Source organism: Rattus norvegicus, chromosome 8, assembly GCF_021556685.1.
Source record: "Rattus norvegicus strain SHRSP/BbbUtx chromosome 8, alternate assembly SHRSP_T2T, whole genome shotgun sequence".
Lineage (NCBI taxonomy): Eukaryota > Metazoa > Chordata > Mammalia > Rodentia > Muridae > Rattus > Rattus norvegicus.
In genome coordinates this window covers 61,151,903-61,171,634 of record NC_141541.1, presented here as the reverse complement: position 1 = coordinate 61,171,634, position 19,732 = coordinate 61,151,903, and the positions used below count along the sequence as shown (strand labels likewise).

General features: G+C 42.9%; 1 long non-coding RNA gene across 2 annotated transcripts; it reads left to right on the top strand.

The window, feature by feature from the left end:
• The first annotated feature begins 227 nt into the window (after positions 1-227).
• LOC148004134 (uncharacterized) lies at positions 228-19,013 on the top strand. Of its 2 annotated transcripts, XR_015627271.1 has the most exons (5): positions 228-335; positions 459-589; positions 1,102-1,235; positions 7,048-7,201; positions 18,461-19,013. It is a non-coding gene; the product is annotated as an uncharacterized LOC148004134 (long non-coding RNA). The 2 variants fall into 2 exon arrangements; XR_015627272.1 differs by lacking the exon at positions 1,102-1,235.
• The last annotated feature ends 719 nt before the right edge of the window (positions 19,014-19,732 follow it).

Here is a 19,732-nt window from a genome sequence, read left to right as displayed (position 1 = left end):
AGTGTTAACGTTAAATCTAATTTCAGAGATCCTTGACATTAAAAGGTCTTCTGCTCAAGTGCCGAATAATTCTTACATAATACTTAGGCTTTCATGGTGAGTTAAGGGGAGCCTGGTGTCTCTGCTGCATCGTTATGACTTGGCATCCCACAGCAGTTTGCTGTTTATTTATAGAAAGAGAATCCATCTCCCTGTCTCTGTTATTCTCGCTGCTATTGCTGCTTACCAGTGTGAAATGTGGCTTCAGTAAATCAGGACGAGAGGCTCTGCTGCCCTTCCGTAATGGCCTCCTGCCTGCCTTAGCCATCACTAAAGGGACCAGACTGCGGCTGCTGGTAGGAGGGAGGTCCTAGAAATGGGGTCAAGTGGCTTTCGTTACAATGATAGTGAATTGGCCCAGCCTTCTGTAGGGCATTATCCTGTTTGCCAGAAGTCTGATGTGCAAACGTTTGCTGCAGCAAAGTTCCCTGCCTGGCGTCTGGACTAGGGGTATCGCCTGGGAGATGCTTGGCTGGACATCACTTAGACATCTGCCTGCAGGTGTTCATCTCGCCCCATCTGCTGGAGGTGGGCTCTGGCTTCCCTCAAGGTGAATTTCCTGCTTGTCTTCTGCCAAGTATGATGTCACCACACACTGTGGCTGAACTTTCTCCCCACTGGTGATCTTGTTCCCAAATATATATTTTATACATGGATGTTGTATTTCTATAATTTCTACCCCACCTTCTCCCCTATTTAACTTCTTCTATCCATCTCAAATTCATGACCTCTTCTTTTTAAATTATTACCGTTATGCTTGTCTCACATGTTTATATGTATTATGTATGTATATGTATGCACACACACGCATACACACACATAAAACTATAACCAGCTAGTACATTTTATGTTGCTCATATTATATGTATTTATGGCTTGCCACTTGGGAACGGATAACCTAAGCGGGGGTCATCCCTGGAAAGGACTGATTCCCCCTCTGCGCAGGTCTTGTTTAGGTGACCATACTAAGTTTTCATGGTACAGCATTTTTATCACATATAGAAGACACCATCTCACAGTGGTCATCCTGGTCCGTTTACAGTCTTTCCATCCTCTTTTTAGATGTTCATGGAGCCTTAGACGTAGTGATTGTATTGGGACGGATACCCTGTGTTCAGCTGCTTTCATGCATTTTTGACAAGTTGTGTATTTCTATCATGATTTCAATCTGCTGCAAAAAGCTTTCTGGATAAGAGGTGAGAGCTGCGTTTCTATGTGGATACAGGTTAGGTATTCAGAATGCAGTTAGGAATTAGGCTGGTTTGGGAAAGCGACATAGTATGTTCTCCTCTGGGGCCCATGGCCTCACCAGCCACAGGCGTTTGGCTAGGTTTACGGCACCAGACATTAGTTCCCTCCTGTAGAGCGTCTCTTAAGGCTGACAAAGGGGCCATTGGTTACCCCCAAGACAGAAATGCCCCAGCTGCACCCGTGGGGCATGTTTTGCCATGCTGGCCACTTCTGGGATGCACTGCCTTTATAGCTGGGTAAGACTAGTGATTTCCTTTCTCTGTTGGCAGCTTGCACAGCATTTTAAGATACTATAAGAGATATTTCCCAGCAAAGAGGCTATCAGGTCAGTTCTAGCTTGATTCCTCTGAGTCTTGTGCCTAAAGTGTGTTTAATGTCTTTGGTAGTAGCATCTTACAAGTTTTGGTAGGCACCCAAGGCCAATGGCCACTGTGTTTTTGTTAGTCTGTGACTGTGACTTTTTTTCTTCATGAGGAAGCATTATTACTCCAGGTGATACAATTTTACTTAGGATATATATATATATATATATATATATATACATATACATATATGTATATATATATATGTGTGTGTATGTGTGTAGGTATGTATGTATATGTATATGATGTATATGTATATGATATAGATGTATATGTATATGTATATGTGTATATATGTATATATGTACATATGTATACATTCACATACATTTTAATGTATTATACATGTATTATAAGTGTATATTAGAGTTTCCTTATTGCCTTTCCTATCATTCTTATTGTTCTTTATCTCTGCTCTGTCTCCTCCTCTAGAGAAAGCCCCCAACTCCAGGAGTACTTGGGTACTGGGGTGCTGGGGTATTGGTATTAACAGTACTGGGGTCACATAGCACTAGCTTGTTCTTCTCTTTGCTCTTTACTTCATATCTCCATTTGCTTCTTCCCCTGGCCCTCAACACTGTAGCACCTGACACAGCTAGACAGAGCACAGGATCAGAGAGAGAGAGCAAATGGTAGCAAGTTCAGGCCCAGAATTCTCCAATTTTTCAGGCTACATATCAGGACACAAATTCTGGCGGACATATTCACAGTACTGGAAGTAATAAGGCAGACTGTTTTATGTCTGACAGTCTTGGAGCACAGAAGAAAGCAATAGTACTCCATCTAGGTAAATAGAACAGAGGAGAACCAGGTCATGAAGACCACAAGGGAAACAAGGTATTTGGGCCATGACTGACTGAAATCCCATTGGTCCTGGGGGAATTAAAGAGTTAAGAACCTTACTCTGTTGAATAGTTATTTAGAGGAGTCTCATTACACAGTATAACCTCTGCCCACTTCTCAAATAAATGATTAGAGTAGGATTTTGAGTGATTTCCAGCCAGGTTTGTGGAACTGGCCTCCAGATTACTAATGTTAGAAGCAGCCCAGGAAAGAAGTAATTAAGGACAGTTCTGACGGTTGCTTTGCTGAGTCTTGCTTCGGGGCACATTCGGTGCTCAGAAATGAAATTGGAATTTTCAAAAACACAATCAGGATCTCCTGTGCTGTTTTCTAGTTTCTGTACAAGCCCCTGGGTTTCTGCCTTTAATACCCTGGAAATGAAAATGGACTCCTTGATTACTCATGGCCCCAAGTTGTTGCTTGTATTTTTTTCTAAGAGGCATGCTAATTGCTATGTGGAACAGAACAGGGGCTACCAGGATGTCTCAGGGCAGGGCCAGATTGTTCATGGCCAATCTCTCAAAACCACTCAGAGTGGAGTGAAAACAATCTGTTTTGATTTGGAATATGGGAAGTGGATTAAGTCTCATTTTTTTCTAAAAACTTTTAGAAATGGGTTTTTTTTTTCAGAGATGGATAGTACACAGTGTCACCATATAGTTCATGGCTTAAGGGAGCACTGGAAACTGGGGATGGCTCAGCGGATAATGAGGTTGGTATGTAAGTGTGAGGACTGGAGTTCAGATCTCTGAAACTCACATAAAAAGCTGGGTAGGGGTGACAGCCTGCCTGTGATATCAGTGGAGACAGAGGACCCCTGGGTCCCAGTTGCTGGTGTGCTAAGGATTCCATGAGAAACCTTGCCTCAGTAAATAAAGTGAGAAGGCAATTGAGGAAGACATTTAATGTCAACCTTCAGCTGCCATACTCACCTGCATATCTGTGCCTGCAAAATATAAGACATGTACACATATACAACACCTATGCCCCCAAAACACACACACACACACACACACACACACACACACACACACACACACACACAGATGCTCATGTTCATGTGTGCACACATACATACATGTGTACACACATACAGACCCACATGCACACTCACACACATGCACACACACAGCTCATGCTCATGTGCTCACACATACACATGCACACATGTGCACACACACGGACGCATGCATATGCATAGAAACATCATCTTCTCGGGTTTAATGACTGAGCATTTCATAAACACGAGGCAGGAGCTGGAATGGACGCACACGAACAATCATTTCGTTCATGCCTCGCTTCACAAGTCAGACACAGAGAATTGAGAAGGGTGCTCTGACCTCAAGCCCCCAGCTTTTGTGGCTGGAGATCTCTCCCTCTGCACTCTGCTAGCAGTGTGCTGGCTGCCACTCTTACTTCCGTGTGGCCAGAAGTGCTGGAGTTCTTTCCCTGTGCCTCCTCCCGAGAACTCCATGGCTTAACCTTTGTAAGAATCTCTTCCATTTGATTCTTAGTCCAGAGAAATATTATTACTGCGAATTTCAATTAAATTAGGCACTGGTTGGACTAGAACTACTGACTGTTGTGGGTAGACTCTCCGGGATCATCACCCTTAGCAGTTTCATCCCACAACTGAGTGTTCCTCTCCTCCTGACCTCAGGTTTGTTTAAGGACAGTTTAGTAAGATTTTTTCTCCTGGTAACTCAACCAGTCATCTCAAGGCTGAGCAATTCTGTTGGAGGAAAGGACAGAAATGGACTAAGCAGGGATTTGGGCATGTTTCCCTGCTTTTATGAATGGCTTCAGAAGACAATGAGATGGGTGGGATCTTAGCATGACAAGATGGCCTTGACTCAGGAGTTGACTTTCTTGTTAGAAGTGGCCTGGGTGTTTTTTTTTTTAATCTCAATAGGGTTAAGTACTTGTCAAGTAGATTTGGAAAACACTTTATCCTTGATCACCCCTACACATCCATCACTTCCCCCTGGGGCTTCCTTCTGGGGAATCTACAAAGATAAGCAGCAGGTAGGATATTGCTGTACATTTCTACTGAATGTGTTTTCTTTGTAACTCCTCAGTAAGAGTATTTTCAAGTGAGGGAAAGGAAAAGAATGTTGACTGTGGTATGTTACTCTTGCCTGATGTATAGGATTGAATGACACTAGGATTTTTAGTTTCTGTCCCAGTCAGCTTCAAGTGTCAATTTGATACAGCCTAGAGTCACCTGTGAAAAAGTTCAGATTGGCCTGTGAGAATGTCTGTGAGGGATTGTCTTGATTGCTACCTAGTATGAAAAGGCCCAGCGCACTGTGGGCAGCACTGTCCCTAGGCTGCTAGTTTTGCGCTATGTAAAAATGATAGCTAAGCATGAGTATGGGAGAGACCAGCAAGCAGCAGTTCTTCCAGGTTTCTGCTCAAATTCCTGTTTGAGATCGTCCCTTAATGTCTTCCTTCCTTCCTTCCTCCCTTCCTTCCTTCCTTCCTTCTTTCCTCCCTCCATCCCTCCCTCCCTCCCCCTCTCTCTCTGTCTTTTTTCCTTTCTTCCTTTGTCTTAACTTTAATTTTTAAATTTATTTTTATTAAAGATTCTTTCATACAATATATTTTGACCATATTCCTTTTCCTTTGCAAACTCCTTACAAATTTTTCCTACCTCTCTACCCACCCAACTTAATGCCCCCTAACAGAAAGGGAAAATAAAAGCCAAAAATCAAAACAAACTTGAGAAAAAAAAACTCAACAAGACAAAAAAAAATTACCAAAACGAAACAAAAAGCATATGTGTGTGCATTCTCACTCTCCCAAATCCACAGAATCCATTTCCTGAAGGTTGACTACTCCTGGACATAGGGCCTCCCCTGGACTGTGGTTGATATACACAGAGATGCACCACTGGAAAACACTGACTTCCCCTTTCTCAGCTGGTATCAATTGCAACTACTTTCTTAGTGAGGGCTGGTACTGTGTGTTCACTGCTTGCTGGGGATTTGTCTGGTTTGGATCTGTTCATGCTTTGTGTGGGCTGTCACAGTCTCTGTGAGTTCATATGTGTTACAGTGCCCTGGCTTCTTTCAGTGATGGTGTGACCTGTAAGCGGAAAGAGTACTGCCCTCCCCCATGCTCTTGGTCAAGAGTGTTTTATGCCAGCAACAGAGAGGAGCAGTTACAGCTCCTCCTCCTCCTTCTCCTCTTTCTTCTCTTCCTCCTTTCCCTCCCCCCTCCCTCCTCTTCCTTCTCCTTTCCACAAGGTAAGCAGGGCTCTTATGACAGTGTATAACTTACAGAATTAGGCACGTGTTTTGAAGTCCTTGATTTTGGAACACAGACTTTTGAAAACGGCATTAGGAAGCTCTTCAGTACATTTAAATTCTGAATAATAATTTTCTAGGAAATGTCATTTTTTTTTTTACAGATATAGCAAAGATACACATGGTAAATTCCACATTAATGAAGTCTGAATTTACGCGATTATATTCTATTGATTATTACCCACTAAACATTTCATACCAGATTAGGAGTTATTTAAATATAAAGTCTTCTCTAAGCAAACTTGAAATCTGTCACTGAACTTTTCACACGAGAAACTGAAATTCTGGTAGGGAACTAATTTGTCTAAATATAATTTCTAATTTGTGTGGTGCTATTTCAGTGTAAAGATAATAACACGAAATAGAAATTGTCCTTTAGTAGACAGATGAAGGTAATTAAATTGATTATAACAGATGCAGGCAAATATTCGATGGATTGACTAATTTAGTTCACATTACAAAAACTATTAAAGCTGGAACATTACGTTATAAGTGAGCACTGTTTACTGAAAGTCATACAGAACAAATGCACTGGAAGCGGCATTTTCATCGGAAGACATTTTTACTGACCCAAAAATCATGATGCGTGCTCAGAAATGACACCTTTTATACACTTCCGTGGACTTTCAGTTTGCCTTCCCTCCCTCCTCCTGTCCCTTAAATCTTGTTTCTTTCTTCCTGAGTATTTATCTCTTCTTTGCAGAGTACAAATGGTAACAAATTGTCGAGTGGCTACAAACTGGGTATGGAGAAGACAGAGTTTCCTTTCTCAAAAGGTCTTGGTTTTTAATTCTTCTGCCTCCTGGAGGTACACAGCATTGCTGAGTATCAGTGGGTCAGAGTGTCAATGTATCAGACTTGGGGTCATCCAGTCTACCTGCTGGCTACTTCCTGCTCACAGGATTTTCCTTGGCTGGGTCTTTCGGGTGGACGCCTCTTCTGTGAGGTTGAACCAGCCCTGTCTGCTCAGCCTCTGCGGCTCCTCTTACTTCCTTCTCAGAACTGACATTACTTTTCAGCAACCCTTGCACATGCTTTTTCTAAAAATGTTCTCGGCAAACCCGGAATCCTAATTAGACCCGGGAAGCAGGTGGCCTCCTGCCGCTGCTTCCCTTCTCTCCTTTTCTGACATAAAATTTCCTCTTGACCAAACTCCCTTGATTGTACGTTGGCATTTCATAGCTTTGGACAAATTATGCAGCACTTAAATCACACCTAATTACCACCTTCGTCCGCATCAGCAGGGCTTGGTACCAGAATGAATATGGGAGACACTGGAAAGAAACCATGGGAAAATCAGCCATTGAGATGGAGAATCAAGTAATTGCAGGAGGCCTTCTCTTCTCTCTGGGAAGACTGGGAATCAGGGAGATCAATTCCTAACCCACCCCCAGCCAAGTGAGTAACCCAAAGTCTTATTAGAAACAGGGATTCTCAGATGTATGGAGGAGTTTGGGCACAAGGAAGACCACAGGGCAGCCTTTAAACTACATCCATGAGAAAACCCTGTTATGTAATTCCAGACAACATCCGGTATCTGGTATATAGTGTTGTTGTTTCAAATATCTTTACTGAAAAAAAAAATCTAACTTCTAAGTTGTTTTATTTTGATTTCTCAGTGGTTGCAGACTACCCCACACAACTCTTGCAGGGCAAACTTTCTTTTGTTTGCTTGTTTCTCTATTTATTTTGAGACTCACATTGTAGTCCAAATCTGAATGCTTAACAGTCTTTCTGCCTCTGCTTCCCGAGTGCTAGCATCACAGGTGTGAGTCAACATTATCTAGCCATAAATATTTTGAAAGAAATATAACCTGAATTGGGGCCGGAAAGATAGCTCAGAGGTTAAGAGCACTAGCTGCTCTTCCGGAGGACTTAGGTTTGATTCCTGGCACCCACTTGGCACCTCACAACCATCTGGTATCCTTTTCTGGCCTTCACTGGCACTAGACTTGCATGCAGGGCACAGGGCACATGCAAGCAAAACACCCATGCACATAAAAATTTTAACCTGCATATCCCAAGGTCTAAGTACTTGGGGGCCCACAATTGAGGATTAATTGTTAATGAACTTCTCAAAGTGACTCATATGCTCTACACACACACACACACACACACACACACACACACACACACACACAGAGAGAGACAAAGACAGAGACAGAGAGAGACACAGAGAGAAAGAGAGACAGAGAGAGAGACAGAGAGAGACAGAGAAAGACAAAGAAAGAGAGAGACAAAGAGACAGAGACAGAGACAGTCTAGAAGCTAAAAACTAAATAAAGCTATACGTCTTGTCACAGTAAATCTGTATTCATATCTTTGCCCGTCTTTTTACCAGGAACTATTCTTTCCTCTCCTTCACTGGAAATTCTTTTCAGAGCACCACCCCTCCTACAATTTAAAGTTAAGGTTCCCTCCACCTGCACAGGGCTGCTCCTGTGTCTTTGATGACATGTCTGGCTTCCCACATAAGAAAGTAAGAACTGTGGGATCATATTTTGGGTTTGGTTGTCAGCAAATGCCATCAACGCCCAGCACAGTGCTGAGCGAGAGCAGGCATCAAAGAGATTATACTGAATTGGTAAGAACACCAGTTCCGTGCCTTAGCTCTATGAAGCCGCCTCATATTGATTTTTCTTTGGTGGGAGAGAGAGCGATACTGAGCATCAAATGTGTGCTTTTAGGCAAAGGGCTTCGCCCTGGCAGGCTGCAGTGTCCTAACTTGGCTATAACAGAACATTGTCTCCTAAAGATGTGGCAGGGGTCAGGCATCCATTTTTTTTATGTCTTGCAAAGGGCAGAGAACATGACCATGCTCCCCCTTCTCTTACACTTGAAAGAAAAAAAAATGCTGACCTATCTGCGCAATGTGACGAAGAAGCAAAATTTTGAGAGGAAGTAAACAAGAGAGAACAGAGCAGTTAAGGTTCTTGCTGGAGAGGAATAGAACTCTGGGAAAATTAGCATTTCATATATGTCCTAGGCAATGTGTACATGCTAGGAATCAGACACTAACAAGTTAAGTCTCATAAATGGAAAAACCTAGCTTAAAAACTAGAACACTGAGCACAGAGATAACTATCATGTATGTGTTCGTTCTGTATGCCAGGACCCTGCCTTTGCCTCCGAGGTTAGTGTTCTCTCAAGTCTGGGGATTCCTCATCATTATTTGCTTGACTCTCATATGATATGGAGGAAGAAAGGCCAGCATGTGAGTGAGACTGTGAGTAGACGTCTATATCTATAAACCTTCAACTGCACTTAAATAACATGGATCACTATTAAACCATGTTAAACCATTTCTTAATTTCATATTCTTTGTGTATTCTTGCCTCCCAGACTTTTGCTTACTTCTGGGGATGCATCCTTGAGAAAATAACAGTTCCAGAGCTCACAACCTAGTGGAGGATACAGACAACTAAATTTTCACTGCATACAGAAAGGCACCACAGAAGACCTGGGGGACTCATACAAGGCATGGCAGGCCAGACAAGGTGGATAGTGGGAATTCAAGCTGGCTCCTGCAGCAGGAACAAAAGCTTGCCGACAAGAGTCAGCGTGATGGGAAGTAGTAATTTTCAAATTCAGGGCACACATAAATCCTAGGGTATTTGGGGGAAAGTACACAGAAATCAGGAGCAGAGGCCTGTGATAGACAATCTAGGAATGAGTGTGGTGACACTTGAGGAGAGAAGCTAGGAGTTCAGTAACCCAAATGTCTTCTGTGCTATCTACGTATGAATGAAATGGTTAATATGTAAATCCCGGCGTAGGGACACAGCTCAGCGAAGTGCTTGCCTGTTGTGTACAGGCCCTTGATTCAACCCACAGCACCACGACAAAGTGCTAAGCTTGCATTTAAGATTAAGACTCACGAGCTCTTGAGAAAGGAAGCAGATATGCAGGATTATACACACAAAGAAATGACATCCGCAGCACGCAGACGGCCAGGTTATAAATCATGGTTACATTGCGGGGGCCGCGTGCAACCCCGAAGACGTATTAGTTTGGTGGTATTTGCTCCAGGGCAGGCTAAGTCGGATCTTCCTGATGGTATTTAGGTGCTTTCTTGACAAAGGCAAAAATAATCACACGTTAAATAACTGTCATACGTATGATTTCTAACCTCCGAAACAATGGCTATAGAATTGCTTCGTTCCAAACCTGTCTACCGCCAGCTCTCTTAAATAATGTTCTTGAAGATAATGCTGTCCAATAAAACTTTCTGCAGTGGTGAATTATGCTCTTGCAAGCTGCGGCAGAGACTAGGATATCGGGCAGTAAGTGCAACTGAGGATGGGACCTGCATTAAATGAGGAAGTGGGGAGGAGACGGTGCTCCGGTGTGCTGCAGGGAAGCCTGTTCCTGTTGGAGAGGCGTCTCATCCCTGCAGACGGTAGTTATAGGTTTGAGTCTTTTCTGCTACCTCTCCTGTAATGTCCCAGGGATGCTAAACTGCGTCACCCGAGTGACCTGTCCTTTCCTTGTGCTGCTGCTCTGCTGTAAAGATCTTGGTTTTCACTTACTACTCATAAAATCATTCTTTTTAGTTAGTATACAAAATGAGTTACATTATGATATTTTCATACATATATAGCATTGTACTTAGGTCATGGTCACCATGTCACCATCACCCTCCCCCATCTCTTCTCCAACTCCTCACTGGTTTCCTTCCTCTCCACAAATAATCCTTATGCTTTTATGTATCCACGTATGTGTATGCATGTATGTATGTATGCATGCATGCATGTATGTATGCATGTATGTATGTATGCATGTATGTATGTATGTATAGATATTAGGAATGAAATGTTTTTTAGGTATGGATGTTAGCAATGAATGGTTCAGGGTTGCATGTAGCTCTTGCAATGAAACCATGACTTACAACCTGGCTGTCTGTGTACTGTGTTATCTATCTATCTATCTATCTATCTATCTATCTATCTATCTATCATCTCTCCATCTATCTATCATCTATCTATCTATCTATCTATCTATCTATCATCTATCTATCATCTATACATCTATCATCTATCTATCTATCTATCTATCTATCTATCTATCTATCTATCTATCTATCATCTCTCCATCTATTATCTATCTATCTATCTATCAATCATCTCTCCATCTATCTATCTATCATCTATCTATCTATCTATCTATCTATCTATCTATCTATCTATATCTACCTTCCTCATATATAAGAGACCATATGGCATTAGACATTGTTTTTCTCCACCATCACCTATTTTTTTAATCTTCTCTGCCATCCCTTCTTTGCTCCATCCATAACTATCTATCTAGCATCTCCTGTCCCTCATGGAGAAAAGGAAAATTCCACACAGGAAAGGAAACATGGGAAGCTCTCTACCCGGGTCTCCTGGCTTAGCTTTTGGATGAGGAAGGCTTCTTCTGTTTCTTCTGCCCCTGTAGGAACTTGGCACCATGAAGGCTGCATGAGCTGCTTACCTCTTTCTGCTGAGTCACCCCTCTGCTTCTCCACGCCATGCAGCTGTCTTATCATTCCCGTGTGACTCCAGCGTTCTTCCCGTCATCCTCTCTTTGCAATGTTATTTGACATGGATGTTCTCCTCATTTAGCATGTGACATGGAGGCAACTGTAACCCAGTGTCCTACCAAGTCTCTCTCTGATCTCTTGTTTTATGTCCAGAGACCATCTCTGACACATCTTTCCCCAGCCACTAGCTATTGTGCCCTCTATTTCTGTCATTGTGGTGTCAATGAAAAAAAACCAAACTTCATTTCTAATCTTAAAATGAGGAAGAGATGGCTCATTCTGGAGACAAGTATGGATGACCATGGTGCAGGAACACGGATTCAGATTGTCCCAAACATCATAATCCAATGTGGCAGAGGTTGCATGAATTTTGTACAGTAAGCCCAACAAGGAAAGTCATAAATGAGCACATTTCAAATACCGTGGCGAGTTATCATGTAGGTGAGTTACAGCAGAGCGGGCGAGTCTCTGTTATAGGCCTCAGATGCCAATGATGACCTTGATGGCTTTAGGGAGGGTATTTGTTGTCTGTTCTTGTATTCCAAAGGTTTTATCTGGTGGTCACAGGATGCTAGCTCACTTACACTGGGGGTGTGGGGCATACCATGACTATTGAGGGCGCCAAAGACAACCCAAGATAACTTGACTCTGGGCTTGGAATATTCCAACCTCTCCACATCACTGAGGTTCTAGTCAGTCTTTGCAGTCAGTCACAGCTTCTTCCTGGGAACTGTCCCACACAGTGGCCCTGCTTCATCCAATGTCAAGCTTACCCAGCTGTTAACATTAACTCTGCAGCTTTGCCCGTCTATGAAGGGTTTCCTGTTCTTTATCTGATGCATCTTCTGTCTTTTCTCCTCCGTGTGGATCTGCACAGAGAAGGTATTCTGCTAGCGTCTGTGAGAACATTCTGCCAGATGAAGGGAAGAGCTCTGCTAGCTCTAGGGTGGTTTCTGTACTGATAGAGACCCAGCACTTTTTAATGACCAAAAATAGTGAATGTCACTTGTCTTTGTGTAGCTCCGCTTGTTGTATATTTCTAGGGGAACTTGGGTCTTCTTTGGCAAGCAAACTGATGATCTATGGGAAAGGTGATATCCTCTTAGAAAAGAAAAGTCACTGGACAACTTAGTTTAGGTCTCTCCCCTCTGTCTTCAGTGAGAAGAGAAAAAAGCCAAGGAAGACATTCCTTTAATGTGCCCGAGAATTTAACCTGAACAATGGGATTTACAAGTGAATGCAGATCGGTTAACTAGAAGGCAAAAATAGAGCCCAAGGTGAAAGAGTGAGCTGTCTGAAATTTCTGGAAGGTGAGTGAGGATAAGGGTCTCCCCTCCAAATTTCCTAGCTAGCAGGTTACAATTGAGCTCACCCAGGTTGGATATAACTCGTGTATACTTGAGGGTCAGCAACACTTCAGGTGTGGATCCAACAGGTCCCCACAGAGGAAGGACTTGTCCATAATGCTGAGCTGGGTATGGTAGCTTATGCTTATAGTCCTAGCACTCAGGAGGCTGAGGCAGATTGATTGTGAGTTCAAGGCCAGCCTGGGCTCCATAGTGAATTCCAGGCTAGCCCAGACTACAGAATGAGATCCTGTCTGAATTAAAAACCTCCAAACATACAAACAACAACAACAAAAAAACCCCAACCAAATAGTATTTACTGATATATACACATACACATACACATGAACATGCACATACATATACATATGCATATCAGTATGGGGACCAGGCCATAGCTAGGAACAGTATTACTCGGATTCCCTAATGGAATCAGAGAAGTTTTGAGGAAGTTTATATACATTCAATTTGTTATTTTGGATGCTCTTGTGGGCTGTTGTGGTTTGAGTATGAAACATCTCCTGCGGGCTTGTGTGTTGAAGGCTAGTCCCTGGCTGGCTCTCAGAGAGCCTAGGTCGATGCTATAGGTCACAGACAGTGAGTCTGCAAACAGTATCACTCCTGATTCTCCCCTCCTTCTCTCTGCTTTTTGGCCACCAGGAGATGGACGGCTTTAGTCTTTTATATTCTGCTGTGATGTTTGACTTTGCCACAGCCCAGACACGAGAAAGTCATTCAACCATAGATTGAAACGTCTGTCTTTTCGAACTAAAATAAATCTCTCCCCCTTCAGTTATTTTCTTTAGGTGTTTCTTATCGAGGTGGGAAATCTAACAAAATGTCTACATTGTATCTCCCTACCCTCATATTCATATTTTGCAGATTGAATCCTGAGGACTTCAGAATGTGACTCCCATTTAAAGATAGGGTTTTTAAGGAGGCAGTTAAATTGAATGAACTCTTCAGCATAGGGCCTAATCTAACATTGGATCCCATCACAAGGAAGGGAAACCTGGATGTGGACAAGACAGAGGACTCAGTGTTGAGGCAGCTGCCTGTAGCCAAGAGAGACAGAATACAGGATCTCCCTGCTGCCGCCTTGAGCTTGGACTTTGGGCCTCTAGAGTTGCCTGTAAATTGTCGTCAGAGCAGTCCTAACCGACCAGTGCAGATGGCCAGCGGTGGTCAGTTCTGGGCCTGTTTTGTGTATAGTAAGAGGCAGACACGCGTGTCAATCTGCTTCGGACTCTATGTCAGAGGTTCCTGAGGTGACGCACTTTTGGTGAGGTGGCCACTGCTCAGCCAAGCCCCTGCCCCTCCGATTTGCAGCTTGGTGATCTCTAGTCCCACGCGGATGCAAAGGTCTGTGTTGGTTGCCGACCCAGTAGGTGTGTGGGTGTTCGGCTGAAGGCCCTGTGTCCCCTTTTGTGAGTCTTGCTTCCACACAACTGAAGGTTTAAGGTGCCTCCTGAAGGCTCTAGGTGAGGAAATTTCCTAGCTGATGGAGAATCATACAAAAGCCCTCTCTACCTTCCTCCCTGACTTGGCAGCCTAAAGAGGAAAAAAATGCTTGCATCCTCTGAATAGAGGCTGTATCCTAAATGCTAAACTTTCCCATCTCATTAGAATATATAAAAGATTGGAAAAATCCAATTAAAACCAGATCCCAAATGGCATTCTCTTAATGTATCTGAGCTCGGTCTTACCTAGGCCTGAGGAGATGGGATCTAACTTCTGTTCTCTGTGCATTCTTACGTAAACATTATTACTTTATATCACAGACCAAAATACCTTCCTAATAGTATTCCAGCATAGAATAGCTGTGCTGGTGAAATCGAGGTGATTTCTGGTTTCTCATCTCTGTTTAACACATCCCATACATACAGCCTCCTTGTATCCTTTCAAATACTGGTTTAAACAAAGGAGGCTATTTCTCACCCCCTTTCTTATTTTGATTCTGGGGTAAGACTATTCGGTGTTAGGGCACCTATGCCATGTTACTGGGAAGGGTTAAAGGCTGATACTTCTCTGAGGCTCTCAGATGGCAGCTGTCCAAAGGCTCCCTGGTGACACGCGGAGAAAGACACTGAAGAGTCAGAGAAAAGGAAACCCTTTCAAATTGCAGAATCTGCTGACAGAATTCACCAACTAGAGGACTGTAAGCTGGTGCTGGTGGGACCACACATGCAGCACTGTTGAAGAGACTGCATAGTGGGCACGTGAAGACCTTTCTGGAAAGTCCTGTTTTGCCCAACCTATTTCTTAGAACGGTGCCTCCCATCCATAGAGCCACAGATGGGTTCTCAGGGGCACCCTGGAACCCATATACTGGTCTTTGATGTGACCAGGAAGGGTTCCTGGGTCACACTTGTGCTCACTGGCTTTTCTCTCCTTAGCTTTGTAAGGCAGGTGGATCCCAAGGCTATGGGTTCAGGAGGCTATGGGGAAACACTCTGTTGTAGGGTAAAGAACGAGGGACCCAGCCATTCAAGCAGAAGTATTCCTTACCCCCAACTTTGAGACATAGTCTCTCTGTGGCCCAGACTGTCCTGAGACTCACTGTGTAGACCAGGCTGACTTAGAAATCACAGAGATCCACCTACTTCTGCCTCTCAAGAACTGGGATTAAACATGTGTGTCACTATACCTGGCACTAAATATGTCTTGACCCACTTCATGTCCATTGCTTCTGAAAATAAAGTTTATCGCTAGAGGTCCATGATAACTCCAAGTCCGTGACAGCTGGAGTGAGTTGCGGGGTTTGTGAAGAATAGTTGAGGGTAAGATAGTTTTCTAGCTTCTAGCTTCCCCTAGAGAGAAGAGATCCAGAGGAAATCGTTGTTTTTATGTCTGTGAGGAGGGATCATTTCTTTTTGTGGATGGCTTGTGGAGGATTAAGGATTATTCTTGGCTGTTGCTTCCCCTACACTACAGTGGTTGCTCCTGCCCATAAACTAAATGCAGAAATACTACTTTAGCAGCACACAGAACCCCTTCTTTCCTTGTGGGCCCATATATAGAAACTGCCATGCTGGGTTTCCTTCTTATTACAACTAGAAAACCACCCCACTGGAAATACAGCAGAAAGAACAAACATAAGGGAGGAGGAAGGAGAGGAAGTGGAGGAGGAGAAAGAACTGGAGGAATCGGAGGAGGAGGAGGAGGAGGAGGAGGAAGAGGAGAAGGAGGAAGGCCAAGAGGCAGCAACTACAGCATCCTCTAAATTCTATCACCTGGGACTAAAAGATTAATCATTTTCATATTATGACACCAACGTAACTGGAGTTTTCTCGCAGTAGCAAGTTCTAAGTTTCTAACCAGCTAGATGTTCACAGCTAACTAGTCAGGTATCTACTTGCTATTTAACTATGTAGTCAACTCTGTTTATATGTTTTCTTAACAAAAATGAACTCGAAAAGTACCTTGCTGACCTTTTTCCTTTGTAATGTGTGGTTGGCAGTTTTTCATCTTCCGGAGATGCTCTGTATCCTGCTGACTGGCTTGACTTTATTCCTCCGTAAGGACACACCTCTGGCTGTTTCTCTGTTTGCAATTATAATTACAAATAATTTTAACTAAGCACCTTGGTGGGAGGTTCTTTTATACATAGTGGTTTCTACTGGGAGTAATATGTTCAAAAATATATTAGTCCATGGTAAATTTAAACAATTAATGGAATTTATCAAATTACTTTTCAGGATGGTTATACCATTTGCCTTTCAAATAGCATCTGAAAGTACATATTTTGTCCAACACTTGCCAACACTTGGTAGAAATTTTTGTGCAAACAAACCCGTTTTCAGCATTTATTGCTTGTTATCTTTGCCAAGTTTCTTAGCTTCTACTTGTTTCTCTCTTAGCCTCTTAAGCAAAGATCCTTATACCCATAGACAAGTGTGGCTACTACCATTAATCAAAGGAGTTCCTCTTTACGGCAAACAGAGACCGCCACAGAAGCCCACAGCTGGACGACGCAGAGATCAGTGGCTCATGAGGAGCCCAGCTGCTCTAGGTCCATCCACACCACAGCCCTTTCATCTGTGGCCCAGGGGTCGTTGTGAGAGAGGGGACAGAAAGATGGTAACAGCCAGAATATCACGAAGGCTGCTGTGAAACAACCTCTCCTGGAATGTCTGCACGAACAAGAACGGAATAATAGCAACATCAATGGGTGTGTGGAAGGGGCAAAATCTCACAGGCTCCCAACCCTAGACAAAGAACTACAGGCCTCTAATGACTGGCGGGAGAGAATTACTTCTCCCAGGGATGAGCTCCCTTATTGGTTGTTCAATGCAGAGCTGTCAGCTTTTAAATCATATAAACATTTGTGCATACATATACATCTGCACACATGCATGATACAATAATAATAAATAATCAAAGAAAAGCAGGCTATCAACTTGAGAGTGGAGGCATGGGGGTTGCTGGAGGGGGAACTGATGTAATTCTATTTCAATTTAAACATTAAACAAGCTATTCTTTACATGTTTAGAAAAACTTTATAAAGCTATTATAAAGTCAAATATGATCATCTATGTACAATACTTAACACTCTCCTTGCCACAGTCAGTATTCAATAAATGATTCGTTTGGTAAAAGAGACAAAGGAGAAATAGTCTTGAATACAGTTTTGTAGGCTAGGTATCTGAATTCAAAGCCTGTCTTCAGAGCTGACTAGTCCTGAGAAGCTGGGGGAGACCCTTAGTCTGATCCATTGATGTGAAACAAAGCTGGGTAGTGGTGGGGCTAATCTCAGCACTCTGGAGGCAGAGGCAGGCAGATCTCTGAGTTCGAGACCTAACTGGTCTACAGAGCAAGTTCCAGGGCTACATAGAGAAACCCTGTCTTGAAAAAAGCAAAAACAAAAACTAACCAAAAGAAAACAAGCAAACAAACAAAAAACCAAAACGAAACAAAACAACAACAAAAACACCACCCCAAAACCATCCAAACAAACCCAAAACTTAAGGAGTTTTAACAATTTCATAGGGTTATCTTGATTGTTAGGAGAGTATCAAGTAAAATCTCTAGATGAAAACCAGACTCAGTATGTTTGCTTTTGTTATTCTTGCCCAATTCATATAAGAACATGTCTTATTAAAAAGATGTGTAATTTTCACTTATCTGATTACTAGTATCCCTACACAGCTTATTGTTATTTTAAACTTTTTTTTCTGACTATGTATGTGTAGTCTGTATATACATATTCACAGGCAAGTAGATGTATGTGTGATGTGTGTGTATGTGTATGTAGCGGCTTGAGGTTGGTGTCAAGGATTTTCCACAGTCACTAGTCTACCTTGTTCTTTGAAGCAGTTTCTCTCAGTCAAACCCAGAGCTCTCCTCTAAGGCTAGTCTCACTAGCCGGCTAGCTCTGGGGATCCCTGGTCTCTGTCTTCCGAGGCTGGGATCACAAATGGGCCACCATCTCTTTCCTGCTCTTTGAGTGATTTCATGGGATCCAAACTCCAGTTCTCACACTTGCATGGTAAATGCTTTAACTCCTGAAACATCACCTCAGCCCAAAGTCAAGTTTTAAATACAAGTTTTATATATTTATTTATGTGTATGTGTGTGTGTGTGTGTGTGTGTGTGTGTGTGTGTGTGTGTGTGTACAAAGTTTTAAACACTGTTTTCCCCATTCACATTCGTTGTTAATTCTTTAGTAGTTTTTGGTTCACTTTCTTTCAGATTTAAGAAATGTAAGAAATATTTATGTATGGCATATATAAAATCAGGATTTTTTTTGAACTGAAAGTATTTCTTTATCTCTTGCTCTTTATATTATAGTCTACTAAAGAGCTGAGGCATTGTAGGACTCAATAGAAAAAGCTACAGAACTTCTGCACCTGGTATAGCTGTCCTCGGAGAGACTCTGCCAGCACCTGACTGAGACAGATGTAGATACTCACAGCCAACCATCGGACTGAGCCTGGAACCCAATGGAAGAGCTAGGGAAAGGGCTGAAGGAGATTGCAACCCCATAGGGAGAACAACAGTATCAACTGTCTAGACTCCTCAGAGCTCCCAGGGACTAAACCACCAACCAAAGAGTACACATGGGCCAGTTCATGGCTCCTGCTACCTATGTAGCAGAGGATGTCCTTATCTAGCATCAGTGGGAGGGGAGGTGTTTGGTCCTGTGGAAGCTTGATGACCCAAAAAAGGGGGATGCTAGAGGGGTGAGGTAGGAGTGGGTGGTTGGGTGAGGGAGCACACTCTTAGAGGCAAAGGGGAAGGGAAAAGGTAGAGGTTTGTGGCAGGGAGACCAGGAAGGGGTATAACATTTGAAATGTAAACAAATAAAATGATTAATAAATTAATAAAAGAAAAAAGTACGGAACTTCTGTATCTGTAGTATTTTCTTCTCCCAAAAATAATTTAGTGAAGAAAACCAGTCACATGCAAATGCAAACACGTGAGCAGAGGGAAAGGTATACATACTGAGTAAGTGGTGGGGATAGTGGGAATTGTTCACTTCGCAAGTAACTTGTTTCCTCCCACAGTTCTGACGAAACACTTCTGCATCTCCGAGTTGTTGAATGGAGTGCTTATCCTGAAGCTATGTTTGCTTGCACTGTGTGAAGGGTCAGGCTGAGACACATTTTAAACCAGAACGCTGTTTAGGAGGTTGTAGCTGTCATCTAGGATTGAAAAGGTGGGGAGCTGCTTAGAATATAACTTAGAATATTAGATTTCAAAAAACATAGTTGATTAATTATTGGTATGTGTATGTATGGGGTGGGTGTGTGTGTGTGTGTGTGTGTGTGTGTGTGTGTGTGTGTGTCCGAGCATGAGTGGATATGCATGTGCCAAAGTCTGCACGTGGAGGTCAGGGGACAGCTTTTAGGAGTCAGTTTTCTCTTTCCACTGTGGGATTTGGGGATTGAATTTGGATGAGTCAGGCCTGCAAGGCTAATACCTTTACCTGCTGAGCCAGCTTCCTGTTCCTAACCTTGGAATCTTCCCAAGGTAGAAATCAGGACGGTGTAGTCAGTCTTCCAGTTTTGATACAGGTGAGTGAATCTTCCCACCGCACAGTGGATGTCTTTCCATTGCTGT